Source organism: Oreochromis aureus, linkage group 3, assembly GCF_013358895.1.
Source record: "Oreochromis aureus strain Israel breed Guangdong linkage group 3, ZZ_aureus, whole genome shotgun sequence".
Taxonomy (NCBI): Eukaryota; Metazoa; Chordata; class Actinopteri; order Cichliformes; family Cichlidae; genus Oreochromis; species Oreochromis aureus.
In genome coordinates this window covers 79,623,267-79,638,659 of record NC_052944.1, presented here as the reverse complement: position 1 = coordinate 79,638,659, position 15,393 = coordinate 79,623,267, and the positions used below count along the sequence as shown (strand labels likewise).

The following is a 15,393-nucleotide window of genomic DNA, read 5'->3' as shown; positions in this document are numbered from 1 at the left end:
AGGCCAGGACTCTGCAGTCTATTTACACCTACAGGCCAGTGGACACTCTTTCAACGATGAGGATGTACACATCCTGGACAGGGAAGAACACTGGTTTGAGTGCAGATTCAAGGAGGCCATTTACGTGAAAAGGGAAAGACCATCTCTGAATCGAGGAGGGGGCCTAAGGGTACATCTTTCGCCATCTTACAATGCTGTGATTGCAGCCATTCCCCAACTCTCTGTGAATGGTACTCATGGCCATTGATCAGTGTTCTTTGATCAGTGGGTTTTGGTCAGTGATTGTTGATCAATGGTCATGAGAATTTGCATAATTATGATTAAGGAACTGACCTCACAGCCCATTGTTCCTTCAGTTCCTTCAGTTCCTTTGGTTTCAGTCGTTATGCAAATGTACTGTTTATAAGGTTTGGGGAAACCTGCAGTCAGCTGAGACTGAAGAAGTCACTTGGATGAGTGACGAAACGTTTCTCCCACAAAACGCTACGTCCAGATGAACAGATTCAACTTTTGGAGATTTACTTTCCTGGATGATTGAGAATGAATCAAGACGTTCCACTTTTAACAGTAATACACAAAACTCTGGACTCGGACCTCTCTCTCCCACAGTCAACATAATACATACACAATACCCGTCACAATCACAAACAGAGAGCAACAGAATTATCATAAATCCAGTAATTCCAAAAACATTAATAACCTCCGGCCTCTTCAAAAATGTCAACTTCCATTGAACTCTACTGTCAAAAATCCACCAGTCTCGATCAGTATGACACTTTTAAATGTCCACTCTCTGTTGAACAAGTTTTTTATTATTAATGATTTAATTTTAGATAATAAACTTGACTGTTTATTTTTAACTGAAACATGGCTGGGCTCGGATGCACCAGTTGTTCTCACTGAGGCCTCCCCACCAAATTTTAATTTCTCTTTTTCTATTAGAAGTGGTAAGAGAGGTGGTGGGACTGCATCTTTAACCAACAACACACTCACAAAATATAAATATAGTCGACCTTAATCTTAAAGAGAATGTGATGATTTTATGGACAATTAAAGTCAGTCATCCACAAACACAACAAGCTGAAAGTCAGTGATGCTGCTCGGTTTGCAGTCCTGAATATGACGGCACAAGCAGGATTCACTGCACTGTTAATGTTAGCTATGTTATATTGCTGCCTCTGTTCGGTGGTGTCGAGCCAAACGGACTTTAACGTGTGTTTGAACGAGCTGACGGTTCACTCGTTAAGCTGAAAGAAAGATGCTTTAATCACAGGAGTCACACATGTGTCCACTGGACCATCTGGAACTCTTCTTGTTTAGCACTTTTCGTAATAACACAAACACTAAATCCTCCTTCTCTTGTGCTGTTTTGTAGCAGTGTGTACACCTGAGACTGTCACCTGTCTGTCTGTCCTGCACTCTCTCTGTTTCTTTCTCTCTGATTGTGGAATAAAAGTATGAACATGTATTTATAAGTTACACTTGTGTTTGAATCCTGCAGCTTATCACACATTTGATTTCCATGTGTGACAACTGCAAGTGTCCAGAGTGAGGACAGACTGAGGGACCCACTGCTGCACATCATCTGTGAGGCTTTGCACCCTGATGATCCACCAGGACAAACTCAGCAGTGTGTGAGGAAGAGGAGGAGGAAGAGCCAGCAGCAGCTGACAGATGGAGAGAATAGACAGACTGTTCCCTGTTTGTGAAGGACTGCTAGGAAAGTTTAGAATAACTAATTGTCTGTCCTGAATCAGTCTTATTAGGTAATGTTCAAATAATGTTATCATCCCAGTGTTTTCAGTGTGGGAGAAAGTACTCAGAGCCTTAAAGTTACACACTATGAAAGGCAGCAACAAGTTTAATATTCAGAAACCTAAAGTATGTATCAGCAGCAGAATGGAGCTAAAAATAAATGTTTGTTTCAGTTCTATGAAGCTTTGAGTATTTTGGATTAGTAGTCCTGCTGTGTTTGTTGCATCATGTTGCTGTAATTGTTTATATGCTTTATATATTCTGAGGTAAGTTGATCTATAGTGTTACATCATATTCTATAAGGATGTTATGTGTTTGTATACTTTCTGCCCAGTTTGACCCATTTAGCAGAAGTCAGCCTGTTTAAGGCTCTGATATCTATTCTGTATGACTTAAAGCAGTTATGACATGCTCTGATTTTCTCACCCAATAAAGGAATATTTAATATATCAGTCTGATCTTCATTCTATCAGAAACAGTTATCACAGCTCGTACATTTTCTTTTTACACATATATATAAGCATTGAGCCAAATTTAGTAATGCCAACATATTAAACGAACAATATTTGTCTCTTATATATATAATACACCTATATATACACTGTCAGAGATACTTGTCTTTGAGTGAAGATTTAAGGTGATAGGAAATATAAATAACTGCAACTTTAATCTTTGACCCAGAGTTCAAGCTCATATATATATGTATATATATATACATATACATATACATATATAATCTGACAATACATATAATATTGTCCATATTATATTAACATTACCACAGTGAGATGAATTTAGTCTCATGAACAACATTAGCTAATTATTATTTACTAACTAATCTTGAAATGACTGTTCAGTACAGAAATGAAGCCCAACAATCATGTTTTACAGTCCTGTGGTCTCAACTAATCAAAGTGATGTCATGACAAAAATGAATGACCAGCAAAACATTTTTTCTCCTTCATTTCTGTCACACAAAGCTGTATGAAACATTTCTCGCGGTTAGTATCATGGTTGCTAGGCAACCTGAACAGCACGACGAAGGCTAGACCGTCCCATTTCACAAGCCTCTCACTTCCGCACTTCCCGTACTTGTAGTACGCACCGTACGTAGTACGCGTAGTGTGCGTACTTCAAGCGTGCAGACCCTGAATTGGGACACAGACTTTGGGTACGCGGCCCTTGTGGACCGTTAAGGCTGCAGAACCTGAATTGGGATACAGCCTAAGGCTGTTCCAATTCTCAGCATCGCTCCTCTCTTTTCCTGAGTCCTTAGCAAATCTCCTTCCCATGATGACGTTTCCATCGAGGCCAAGAAAAAAGAGTTTAGGAAAAGGAGATAGGCGCGAATTTCGAAATTACACCCCACGTGGTTACGTTATGCAGCTGAGTCACGTGACCACACAGTAACAAATCGCCACAGAGCCAGGAAAAGGGGGCGGAGAAAGTGTGTGTGCAGGAGAGGAGTCGAGCTGAGAGAGCTGCTTTTTCATGAAACGGGAGTAAAGTAGTGAACTTACAGGAACATATACCACTACCAACGTTGGGATATCTGCATCGATCTGCACACCCTTGTCTCCTGGATCGTAGCTGAGATCAGCGTGAACCACGTGGGTGTCTGCTCCCTGATCTGTTTCCTGTTTGGAAAGACTTCCAGCTTCATCACGGAGTTTCTCTCGGTTTGTGGGCTCATCTAAAGGTAAGCACCGAGCTAACTTTAATGTGGGTTCAGTTTATGTTGAGTTTATCTCTGTTGAGAATAATAGATTGCTTGGTATACAGTGGATTTAGACAGACTGTAGAGTTTGTGATTGTCTGCAACATTATAATCTGGCGGTTGCTAGGGGGTAAGAATACATACAGTAGTCTGCAGGGCAGGAGAAGAGCCAACCCCCAGGACAGGAAGCCACAGGTACAAGTGTGGGGGAGGGCAATCAGCCTTTAGAATAGGACTTCATAGGATGATCTCCAGATGCATCTGTATTTTATTTACTTCCAGCGCAAATAAAAACGGCTGATTCTTCACCTGGAAGTAAAAGTCTCCAAAAGGTCGCTACCATCAAAAATCCGTGAAATTGGCGAAGTGTGTTCACAGTTTATTGTGAACACGTTGAAAGAGTGAGAGACTGTTTGCAGAAAAACACCAACTAATCATTAGCTCAGCATGCTGGGAGAAGCTGAGCGCTCGCTTGCTTGTTTAATTATTTCCATCTCGCTTTGACTGCAGCTGTAACCTGACGTATTCCAGCAGGATTTGTAAAAAGAGTTTTGATAAACACAATGCTGGACAGCAATGCTGTCATTTGTGTGTGTGTATATATATGTATATGTATATATATCTGTGTGTGTGTGTGTGTGTGTGTGTGTGTGTGTCCCAGGTGAGTAACAGGAGGAGAAGAGTCTGTTGGTGCAACAGAGGAACAATTTCAGCCATTTGGACTCAGCTCAGCCACTACATTGGAAACAATGTCTTCAACACAAAAGGTGAGAAAAGTATCACAGTTACAATATTACTGAAACTGTGTGCACAGCTGGTGTGTTTTTAAAAACATGTTAACAGCAGCTTTATCTTTTGCATCCTGGGCTCATCCATATATACAGAATCTACATTCAAATCAGAAATGACAGAAGTTACAAGAAAATACAAAGATCATATTTTATAAGCACACATTGAAACAACAATATCATCAGTTGAACTTGCAATTTCGTAAAAGATTTTCTTCATTGATCAATATTTTTTCAATAATGTCATTTTAATTATACCTCTCATTGTGTCACATCATTGTAATGTGATCCACCACCTTCTGGTGGCAGTAAACACACCTACAATGTGTTTGTTGACATGTTTGATTCTACTGATGGAGGGAGTTTCAGTTTGTTCCACGACTGCATTTCACTCACTGCCTCTGTTTGTATCTCTGTCACTGCAGGACCAACATGGAGCGAGAAGTCAGCGCTTTCAGGAGGCCGACAAACCTCACAGAAGAAAGAGAGAGAAAACCTACAGCTGTGATGAGTGTGGGAAGGATTTTACCCTGGCTCAAAGCCTAAAAAGACACCAACTCATCCACAGTGGAGTTAAACCGTACAGCTGTAATGAGTGTGGGAAGGGTTTTACCCGGACTGGAAGTTTAAAAACACACCAACTCATCCACAGTGGAGTTAAACCGTACAGCTGTGATGAGTGTGGGAAGGGTTTTACCTGGACTGGAAGTTTAAAAACACACCAACTCATCCACAGTGGAGTTAAACCTTACAGCTGTGAGTTGTGTGGAAAGTCTTTTACCCAGGCTGAAAACTTAAAAACACACCAACTCATCCACAGTGGAGTTAAACCTTACAGCTGTGAGTTGTGTGGAAAGTCTTTTACCCAGGCTGGAAGCTTAAAAGCACACCAACTCATCCACAGTGGAGTTAAACCTTACAGCTGTGACTTGTGTGGAAAGTCTTTTAACCGGGCTGGAAACTTAAAAACACACCAACTCATCCACAGTGGAGTTAAACCTTACAGCTGTGAATTGTGTGGTAAGGCTTTTGCTCTAAATGGCGACTTACAGAGGCATCTAGTTACCCACTCTGGAATTAAGGCGTACAGCTGCGACTTTTGTGGAAAAAGTTTCAGCAACAAACACTACCGAAATATTCACCTACGGTTTCACACTGGAAATGATGTTTACTGCTGTGATCAGTGTGGGAAACTGTTTGCAACAGATGGACAGTTACAACAACACATGTTTAGCCACACTGAGGAGAGATCTTATAAATGTGACCTGTGTGAGAAGACTTTTAAAGCTCCACATCACCTGAAAAGACACCAACAGATCCACACCAGAAAGTAACTCTACAAGTGCAGTTACTGTGAGGATGTATTTAATTTTATTATCTTGTAATTTTAACCTGAGTGTTTGGAACAAGTCTGATCAGTAAACTTATGGAGTTATACTGAATGAACTGTTTGGAAAAATGAAGACTCATTTTCACTCAGTAAGCTGAGTGTTGTAATGTAAACAGTAAAATTTAATTGGACATTGGCAGAGATGCTCTTTATTTCAGGTGACGTTCAGGATAAAATCGTTGAAGGAATTCCCTGACTTACACTGACTTTGTTTAGAAGTGGAGCAAAGCACATAGATAAGTGCACACTATTAAGCATTACTTAATCATCTGTTAAGCATTAGTTAATGGCTACTTAATTATCTCTACAGCATCTACAAAGTATTTCTCATAATCAGTTAATAGTTTACAAGCACTGCTTTAAACACTTTATTCATGATGAACAAGCTAATGTACAACACTGTATTAATTATGTTTTCATGTTCTAAAACTCATTGATTAATCATTTATAAACACTACTCTGCATCAGTTACAAACCAGTCATTTCAGGATGTTCAGTGGTATACAAAATCATTGGTGAAAGGTAAGTAGATGGTTAACATACCCTATATAATACTATAAACTCTACATGTACTACACAAAGTAGTTTCATACTAGATCTTTTATAAACACTGAATATCGGTTACATCAGTCAGCTGCTATATCTTAACAGATGTCTTACAATACATTTATAACTGTCACTTAAAGGCTGCCAAAGCTGTAACTCACTATCGACCAACTTCTTTTTCGATAGATTATCTATAAATACTCATAAATACCTCAATAAATTTATTTAGGAAGTTACAAACCATTTGCTACTTGTTAGTAAAGTATCTTGAGTGAGCCCATCTAAAGTGGGGACCATATATACCTTACAACCTATTTATAGATGTGAAATTTTTTTAAAATACATTGTAACAAAAAATAAATGACAACACACAGGGTAGATACAGAACGCACTGTATTTTTAAGATGCCAATCACAAAAACATCAGAACAATGCTTACAGATTGGACACACAAATGTTGATACAAAAATAAAAACAGTGTCATAAACTATCAGTCAATATTTGAGGTAATACAGAACACGGCTGGATCCAAAGTATATGACCTGTAGCTCTTTACATAAAGTGTATCACATGTGTGATCATTAAAATAAAACTACAGAATTTATAAAAGTAAAATAATAATAAAAAACATACAAACCAAAAATTAAGTGTCATTTTTTTAACAAACAATTGACCAATCAACTGGAATACATAACTTGTATTTTTTTAAGCTGTTAACAATGGTGGACTCTCACCACATTTCACCATGTAAAAAAAACAACAAAGATCTAATCTTTCTTTGTTTTAAGAAGAAGCAACTTCCCTGAAGACTTATATGCTTTGAATTTTTCCTCTGTTTCTGGATCTGCACTGATTGCTGCAGCACACTGTGTAGCAAACAATGAACGTTTCTGTCCCTGCTTGTTTTTTTCTAATTCTTTATACCTCTCAGGTGCAACAATGAATAGCTCAGCAATTGGAGCAGTTGCCACAATCGTTTTCCGGTCCACTCCCAGATGTTTAAAGGCAGCAGACATGGTGCCTCCTCTTCTGAACAGCCTCAAAATCTTGTTATACTGGGTGACCACTTGCTTAGGATTCTGGACTGCAATTGAGAGAACATAATCATTAATGTAATGTAATAGTGTAGTAATGTAACACACCGCATGCAAAATCAAACTGTTAAGTTAATCACTTTACCTCTTGTTCTTTGTTTTTTGTCATGTTTCTTTGACTTGTGCTTTTTTGCTTTGCCCTTCTTCCTCTTCTTCCTGTCTTCATCTGATGAAGTTGTGCTCATGGAGGAGTTAGAACTCTCATCAAAAGACCCATCAGAGGACAGTGAACATATACTCAATACCTCACTGGAATCCTGGACAGAACTTGTGGGTTCCTTTGAGAGAGCTAGTAAAACAGTTAAGAAGACAACACAGACAAAATTACCTAACAGAATGCTTATGTAAGTGCTCAAGAGGAAGTATGTGACAAGCTATGTAATGTTTTTAAGAGTGGACTTACATGCTGCTAATTGCTCCTTTAGATAGTCTCTTTCTTTGGTGAGCTCATCAATCTTATCCTTTTGCCACTCTAGCCTCATCTTACAGATCTCCAACTCTTGTGATTTTCTTCTGTCTGCCAGCTGTGCAGTTGGGGCAACAGTCACACCTAGAGAAAATTAAAAACAAAATGAGACTTGGCTATAAATAAAATTAATAAAACAAATACAACAACAACAATAATAATAATAATAATAACAATGTACACTTTGTAGAATTTAAATAACAGTAAAAGCATTACAGTGATTGATAAATAGCTTACAATGGTAACATTACAAACTATATTTAGTTATGTATTTAGAAACTGGCCAATTTGACTATAATTATATATTAACGTATTTCAAATAGTGCATTAGATTGTACAATGTAGAGCATTTATTGTGAATTTATATTGCATAGACATGCAGCAAAATAGCTAGAGAAAGACTGACAAACTAAATTACAGAAAGCACAATTTTAAGTTACAGCCCAGAGTAACTAATCCTCATTTAATTCTTGAGCCACAAGAAACAACTAATAAAATAAACTGAACAGTAGAGCTGGGCGATAAAACGATAACGATATGTATTGTGAAATAACTTTTTCTCGATAGAAAAATTAAACTATTGCGATAGGCCTCATGTCTCTTGTCCTCTAAAAAAAAAAGAAAAAAAAAAAAAAGAACAGCCAATCCAAATTAAGTAGCGCAGAGCCGAACCAATCACAGCCGCAGCGTCACGTCACGTGACTTGTTACGTGACAGCACAAGCGCCAAAGGCGCACATGTGTATTTGTTTTTTTGCGGCGTGCAGCCCGGGTAATGAAGGAAATGAGTTTGCCCACTAGAGAGAAATCAACCGAGAGCGTGAGCGAAGGTTACCGAAGAAAAAACGATGATGGTTCCAATGCCGGAGAGCTTGTCGAACGGAAGGGCCACAGAAGTTCCGTAGTGTGAAGGTATTTCAGCTATTTCAAGTCTGACAAAAACAGAGTAGCGCAAGACTGTAAATTGTGCGAAAGCAAGTCTGGAAATACAATAAAGCGGTGCATGCTCAATCTCTGACTGAAAGCGCTAATTAGTCATTCGGCTTTTGTCAGACTAAAGTAACTGTTAAAACTGTTTGAAAAGCTAAGCTATACAACAAGGAGAGATTGAGAATTTCCTTTTAGTTCTCAGTTTATTTGATATTGACAAAAGTTAGTCAATTTTGTCTGTTCTTCTGTAAAACGACCTAAGATTTATTTTTAGAATTAATATTTTGTTTCTAAGTGGAATTGACAATTTAGTGGTCTGTTTTGTTTGTTCTAATTTTGAAACTTAAACGCTTTAGCGGCTGCCTTTTGTGTAGTTTGCAATATTTGCCTTTATTTATCTGAAACTGAAGTCTCATGTTCCTTAAGTACATCTGCCCTGTTGAATTTATTATGGGAAATAAATATTTTAATTAAAACAAGCTGCTAATTATTTCACATTTTACTTGTGAGCAACGGCACATTTAAATCTTACAAATATAGTTATTTGGCTTATATCGTGATATATATCGTTATCGCCTGAAATGAAAAAAACATATCGTGATATGAAAAAATCTTATATCGCCCAGCTCTACTGAACAGCGGTTTTGCTGATATCTAAATCTGAAATGTAGCTAAAAGCTAAGCTAAGCTAATCGCCTAATAGCAGCTAGCGAAAGCTACCTGCTAATAGGCGGTGGGTGTTTACAATGAAATAAGGTAATACAATGAGGTAAAAAAATATACTCACAACTGGTAACACGAACATCCATCTTGCCCACGTTATTATTCCCCCTTTTTGCCTGGGTTCGCATGCCGGTCTGGGCTTGTCATGTTCACAGAGGAAGCCATTACTCCAGCTTGATTATGACCTACAGGTGAGAGGTCACAGCATCGCGGTCTCCTATTGGTCATGTAGGAAGCAGGAAGCAGCAAAAGCGCGGTTTCCTCTGTTGGCTTAACAACAAACTGGGTAAAAAATGGGAAATCTCACGCGACTGAAAAAACTAATTAACGAGGAGGTTTCGAAAAGAGGCCCACTGAAGCTTATAAAATATCTTCAGAGGAAAAAGCTACTTAAAAGAAAAATGAAATGAAAAGTCTGCCAGCAGAAAATGGAACTGAAGAAAAGGTTGAACAACGGAGACCAATATGCTTGGTAAGATATCTATTTTAATTTTCATATTATATTTTTAGACTCAACTTCATACAAAGTGACACACTTACTGTAAAATTCATTAGTATTATTTGTTTTCACACTAAAATTCTCCTTAAAACAGAGCTAACAGGGAACCTCTTTAACATATTCCATCCCTGCTAAACAAGACTTTACCCTCCTCTCATGTTAGTGCGTGTCCTCCTCGCTCCTCTGTCCATGCAGAGGTGCAATGAGCACCCTGGACAAGGGGGATAAAAGCAGCATTAACAGGGCACTAGGCCCCTGTGTGTGGTCTCATTTACAATGACTTGTGCATACATATTTCTCTGTCATAAAAAAGAAAAATGAGTAGCCTATTTTAAGTATATTAAAGTCGATTAACATAACATGTAATTGTCTGGCAAATTAAAGCAAGTGAAGTCAGTTAGATTATCACCTTAAAGACTTGTCATTAACATTACAACTACACAGAGTCCCTTTTATCATATTTTTCTTATTTGACAAAAAGACAATGGTAAATTGATGGCTAAAGTTAAACAAAACAAGGAATGACAAAATTTGTCTGCAAGTGCACATTAAGTTTAGTTTAAACAAATACTTATTGCATATAATTAAACATACATATTTCATGTTACTATTTTGAAAATAGGATCTGTCGTGGAGCAGCACATGGTGGAACACGTCAAACAAACCTCCGTCAGACACAAGTCACTTTTCAGCCGTTCTAAAGTCTCACTTCAACGCTGGATGCAATTTATCTACAGGTGAGCTTAAACACTACAGAAAGAAATAACGAAATAGATTTAAATTACTCTTTGTAAGGATTTTTTTTTTTCTCTGAAGATTTTCTCAGGATCTGCGATTACGTCAAATCGACATGATAGATGACACCATTGCAGGCAGTACAACAACACTTAGTAAAATGTCCCAAAAAATAAGAAGGTTATGTGTGGCTGCAGTTCAAAGATTGAGACGTCGTACAGGTCAGCAGATTGGTGGCCGAAGGGAGTTTGTTGTGATCGATGAGAGTCACTTTCGTCACAAACGAAAGGTACGTTTTTGTGACTGTAATTTTATATTACATCTATATATTTATCAACCTTTCATAGTATCTTTTAGTCATTTTTGTTCAGTTTTTTGTTTCTGCATCAGTATGGGAGAGGAAGAATGGCTGGGGGATGGAAAAGAAGAAAGTGGGTCTTTGGAATGCTGGGCATAAAACATCGAGGGAAAACAAGGCCTATCTTGCGACTTGTGGAGAAAGGATCTCGAAGACATCTTGTTCCTGTGATTACCTTTCATGTCCGGATTGGTTCCTCAGTGATAAGTGATGAATGGCAGGCCTATCGTGTACTCCCAGATTTAGGGTATGAACACCATACTGTTAACCACAGCAGGTGGTATGTTGACCCTCGTACAGGTGCCCATACCCAACATCTGGAGAGAGCCCGGAGGTCTTACAAGGAGGAAATGTGGAGACTCTGGGGTAACAGAAATGATAGACTACTGTCAGAACACCTTACAGTTACTGAGTGGAATGAGTGGCTTGCAAAAAAGCACAAAAATGGTACATTGGGGAGACTGATATATGACATTTCCAAAAAATACAAATAATTCTAAAAGTTAATGTTGCTACTGCTATTTTTTTTTCTTTTTGAAAATGTTTTTTGAAAACTTTATGTAAAGAGCTACAGGTCATATACTTTGCATCCAGCCGTGTTCTGTATTACCTCAAATATTGGCTGATAGTTTATGACACTGTTTTTATTTTTGTATCAACATTTGTGTGTCCAATCTGTAAGCATTGTTCTGATGTTTTTGTGATTGGCATCTTAAAAATACAGTGCGTTCTGTATCTACCCTGTGTGTTGTCATTTATTTTTTGTTACAATGTATTTTAAAAAAATTTCACATCTATAAATAGGTTGTAAGGTATATATGGTCCCCACTTTAGATGGGCTCACTCAAGATACTTTACTAACAAGTAGCAAATGGTTTGTAACTTCCTAAATAAGTTTATTAAGGTATTTATGAGTATTTACAGATAATCTATCGAAAAAGAAGTTGGTCGATAGTGAGTTACAGCTTTGGCAGCCTTTAAGTGACAGTTATAAATGTATTGTAAGACATCTGTTAAGATATAGCAGCTGACTGATGTAACCTGATATTCAGTGTTTATAAAAGATCTAGTATGAAACTACTTTGTGTAGTACATGTAGAGTTTATAGTATTATATAGGGTATGTTAACCATCTACTTACCTTTCACCAATGATTTTGTATACCACTGAACATCCTGAAATGACTGGTTTGTAACTAATGCAGAGTAGTGTTTATAAATGATTAATCAATGAGTTTTAAAACATGAAAACATAATTAATACAAAGTGTTGTACATTAGCTTGTTCGTCATGAATAAAGTGTTTAAAGTAGAGATGGCACGATACCACTTTTTTATGTCCGATACCGATACCGATATCATAAATTTGGATATCTGCCGATACCGATATGAATCCGATATAGTGTGTTTTTTAATCAATAAAACTGTTTTTTTTTAATATCTTGCTGCATTTTGTATAAGTTCATACTCAAGTTTAAATAAACAACAACACTAAAGCTATTCTGTTATACCTGTGTGTAAAAAATACACTGCACCCAAAATATTTCATAGTTCAGCAACACTGATCAATCTAATAAACCTTACCTAACTTAAAACCTAACTTAAACCTACTCCATCCTCCCTATTCTGGTATTTTAAAGAGTACTTAGCAGAAATATTAAGCAACCTAACTAATAGGGTTGCAAACTCCCAGCAAAAAAAAAAAAAAAAAAAAAAGGGAACCACCCCCCACCCTCCACCTCATGATGCTTAATCGATGTAATCAACTTTAATTTGATGCAGGGTGAAAAAAAATGCCCAGAAACAAATTATTTTTCAAGAATAATTAAATAGATTCAACATCTTTCTTCAACAGAAGAGGAAAAAGTACTATAGCTTACTAGGGTATATAGACTTAAGAGTTACTATATATAGTAATGGACTTCTATACATTTTACATCAGATTAAAACTTTGGGTGTAAGATTCAGATAATTATTTATTAAAAGCTACGCATTTTAAATGAGAATAAGAAAGAAAAGTATGTCTTTGTGCCCCCTTTTCCCTGTTCATGCCCTATCGGCCCCCCTGGCTAAACTTTGCTAGATCCGCCCCTGCACAGTTACCAGCCGTCAGCTGCGTAGAAAAGGATCCTGGTGTAGAAAGTAATATTAAATAAATTCTAACAACAGCTTATCAAGCTTAAACGTGCTGCTGTTGTTCAGCCGCTGGTTTCCTCTTTCTGGTGCAAAGTGGGCCAAAAACAAAGAAGAGAGACGGACTCGCGACAGAAAAGCCGATCAGCTGATCATTAAGCAGTTTCACGATTGAAGTAGCAGCAGGAAGGTGAGGGAGAGAGAGAGAGGCAGTCGCTCCATGTATCGGTTGTTAAGCTTAACGTGGGAATGCTTTACAAACATTCAGAGATGAACTTACACACTTGCTTTACTTCTCTCTGTGATAACTTCCTCGGAGATGAAATGCTGGTTTGGTAGCAGGCTACAAATACACACAGCCGCTCTAACACATGATGCACACTGCTCCGACGTGCTACGGTTATGAGCCGAGTTACGCCGTGTCGCAAGTTTTGTGAGGTGCTTTTTTGATATTTAATGGATCGGATTACATTTTTTATTTTTCGCCGATATCCGATCCAGTAATTTAGGTCAGTATCGGACCGATACCGATACGTAATATCGGATCGGTCCATCTCTAGTTTAAAGCAGTGCTTGTAAACTATTAACTGATTATGAGAAATACTTTGTAGATTCTGTAGAGATAATTAAGTAACCATTAACTAATGCTTAACAGATGATTAAGTAATGCTTAATAGTGTGCACTTATTATAAAGTGTTACCGATTCCGTTTCTCAACCCTGTCGTCACTGTGGTGGTGGGAAAGAATTTCTCTGTGACCTTTGTGGAAAAACCTCCAATCATGAACGGGACCTAAAAGCACATCAACGTAGACACACTGGAGACAAAATGAACTACTGCCAAGAATGTGGGAGAGGCTTCCACACACCAAGTACATTAAAAATACATGACCTCTTCCACAGTGGGGTCAAAAAGCACATCTGTGACCAGTGTGGGTCATCCTTCACCACTGGACATGAGCTCAATGAAACAGCATAAGGGAATCCACACAGGAGAGACACCATACAAGTGCAGACACTGTGACAAAAGCTGGACTTCCAGGCCAGCAGGTTTAGGAAGTCATTTAGGGGGACACACACACACACACACACACACACAGGGTATTCTTTGTTCACATGTATACCTATGTAAGCCGTTATATGTTAATGACCCTATGCATATTCATGTAACCACAATAAAAGGAGTGCTATGGGGAACCTGGCTGAGAGTCTGACGGAGGTCAAGAGGTTGGAACGACACTTGGCTCCAGGCAGATCTCCTCATGCATGAGTGACACAAAGAGCCTTGCCTACTTGTGTCTTGCTCTTTGCTGTGTAGCAAATTGTCCTGAATGTTCCAGCGAATAGGTTTATGCTATAAACCTATCATTAATTGGTCCTTTGAGCCGGATCCTTGGAATCGACATTCACCGAGGGGAAAAGAGACACGCCGAAAGACTGACGTCAGCCACGACTTATATAGGTCCTGCAGCAAAGCCCCGAGGCGTGAGAATTCGTCATCGGGCTGGTGGATTAGCCGTCTGTTTTTTCTCCTCGATGGATGAAGATTGATGGGATCTGATGGGACTGATGCTACACGCAATGAGCAACACCAAGTAAGTTCAACGAGAACAACTCTATAACCGTGCGAAAGAGATCACTGTAGCTGCGCTGGTTCACGCGAAGTACGGCCGTGCGGTTTCACGCAGGCAGGTGTAGCTCAGTGACTGCGCGGGTACACGCGAGTCCAAGAGTGTAACAGCCGTGCGGGTTCGCACAGGCTGGGGAAAATTATAGGCCTATTTTGTGTTGTTGTTGTGTTTGTGTGTGTTCGGGTGAGTGGGTGTAAGCAGCCACGCGGTCTGTGACGCCAGCTGTTTTTGCTATTATGGGTTCCCAAGCAACCAAGAGTGCGTCAGAAGGTGACGAGAAGTTTATGTTGAAATTTGCTCCTGGCAGCGCGAAGTATTTAGGACATTGGCGCAAGAAATATGATTTTGAAGGTAAATTGGTTGTAGGACAATGTCAAATGTTAATAGACCAGTTGACAGTAAAGGCAGCTTGTGCGAAAGGGAAATTGAAACAGGAGAGAGAGTTACAACTGGCCTCCGCTAAACTGTGGTTAGAGCAGGCGCAGAAAAGACAGGAGGCAGTGAACGCAAAGAGAGCAGCTTTGCAGGCCTTAGCTGTGAAACCTGAAGATGAGACGGTGTAGTCTACTTCAGTGGTGCTGACGTTAAGAGACCAACAGCGTAGAGCAGCATTAGAGAGGGAGAGAGAGGCCAG

At 38.7% G+C, this 15,393-nt stretch overlaps 3 long non-coding RNA genes across 4 annotated transcripts; 2 read left to right on the top strand and 1 right to left on the bottom strand.

Annotated features, from left to right (window-relative positions):
- Positions 1 to 3,394: 3,394 nt before the first annotated feature.
- Positions 3,395 to 5,010, top strand: LOC120437661. Its single transcript, XR_005611326.1, has 3 exons — positions 3,395 to 3,454; positions 4,134 to 4,239; positions 4,686 to 5,010. It is a non-coding gene; the product is annotated as an uncharacterized LOC120437661 (long non-coding RNA).
- A 1,562-nt stretch (positions 5,011 to 6,572) lies between these two features.
- LOC120437715 lies at positions 6,573 to 8,218 on the bottom strand. The gene is made up of 2 exons (XR_005611363.1): positions 7,693 to 8,218; positions 6,573 to 7,578 (listed from the first exon to the last, which is right to left on the bottom strand). It is a non-coding gene; the product is annotated as an uncharacterized LOC120437715 (long non-coding RNA).
- Positions 8,219 to 9,326: 1,108 nt separating this feature from the next.
- LOC120439081 lies at positions 9,327 to 11,738 on the top strand. Of its 2 annotated transcripts, none has more exons than XR_005612368.1 (3): positions 9,327 to 10,643; positions 10,723 to 10,930; positions 11,032 to 11,738. It is a non-coding gene; the product is annotated as an uncharacterized LOC120439081 (long non-coding RNA). The 2 variants fall into 2 exon arrangements; XR_005612369.1 differs by having other exon boundaries at positions 11,013 to 11,738.
- Positions 11,739 to 15,393: the final 3,655 nt, after the last annotated feature.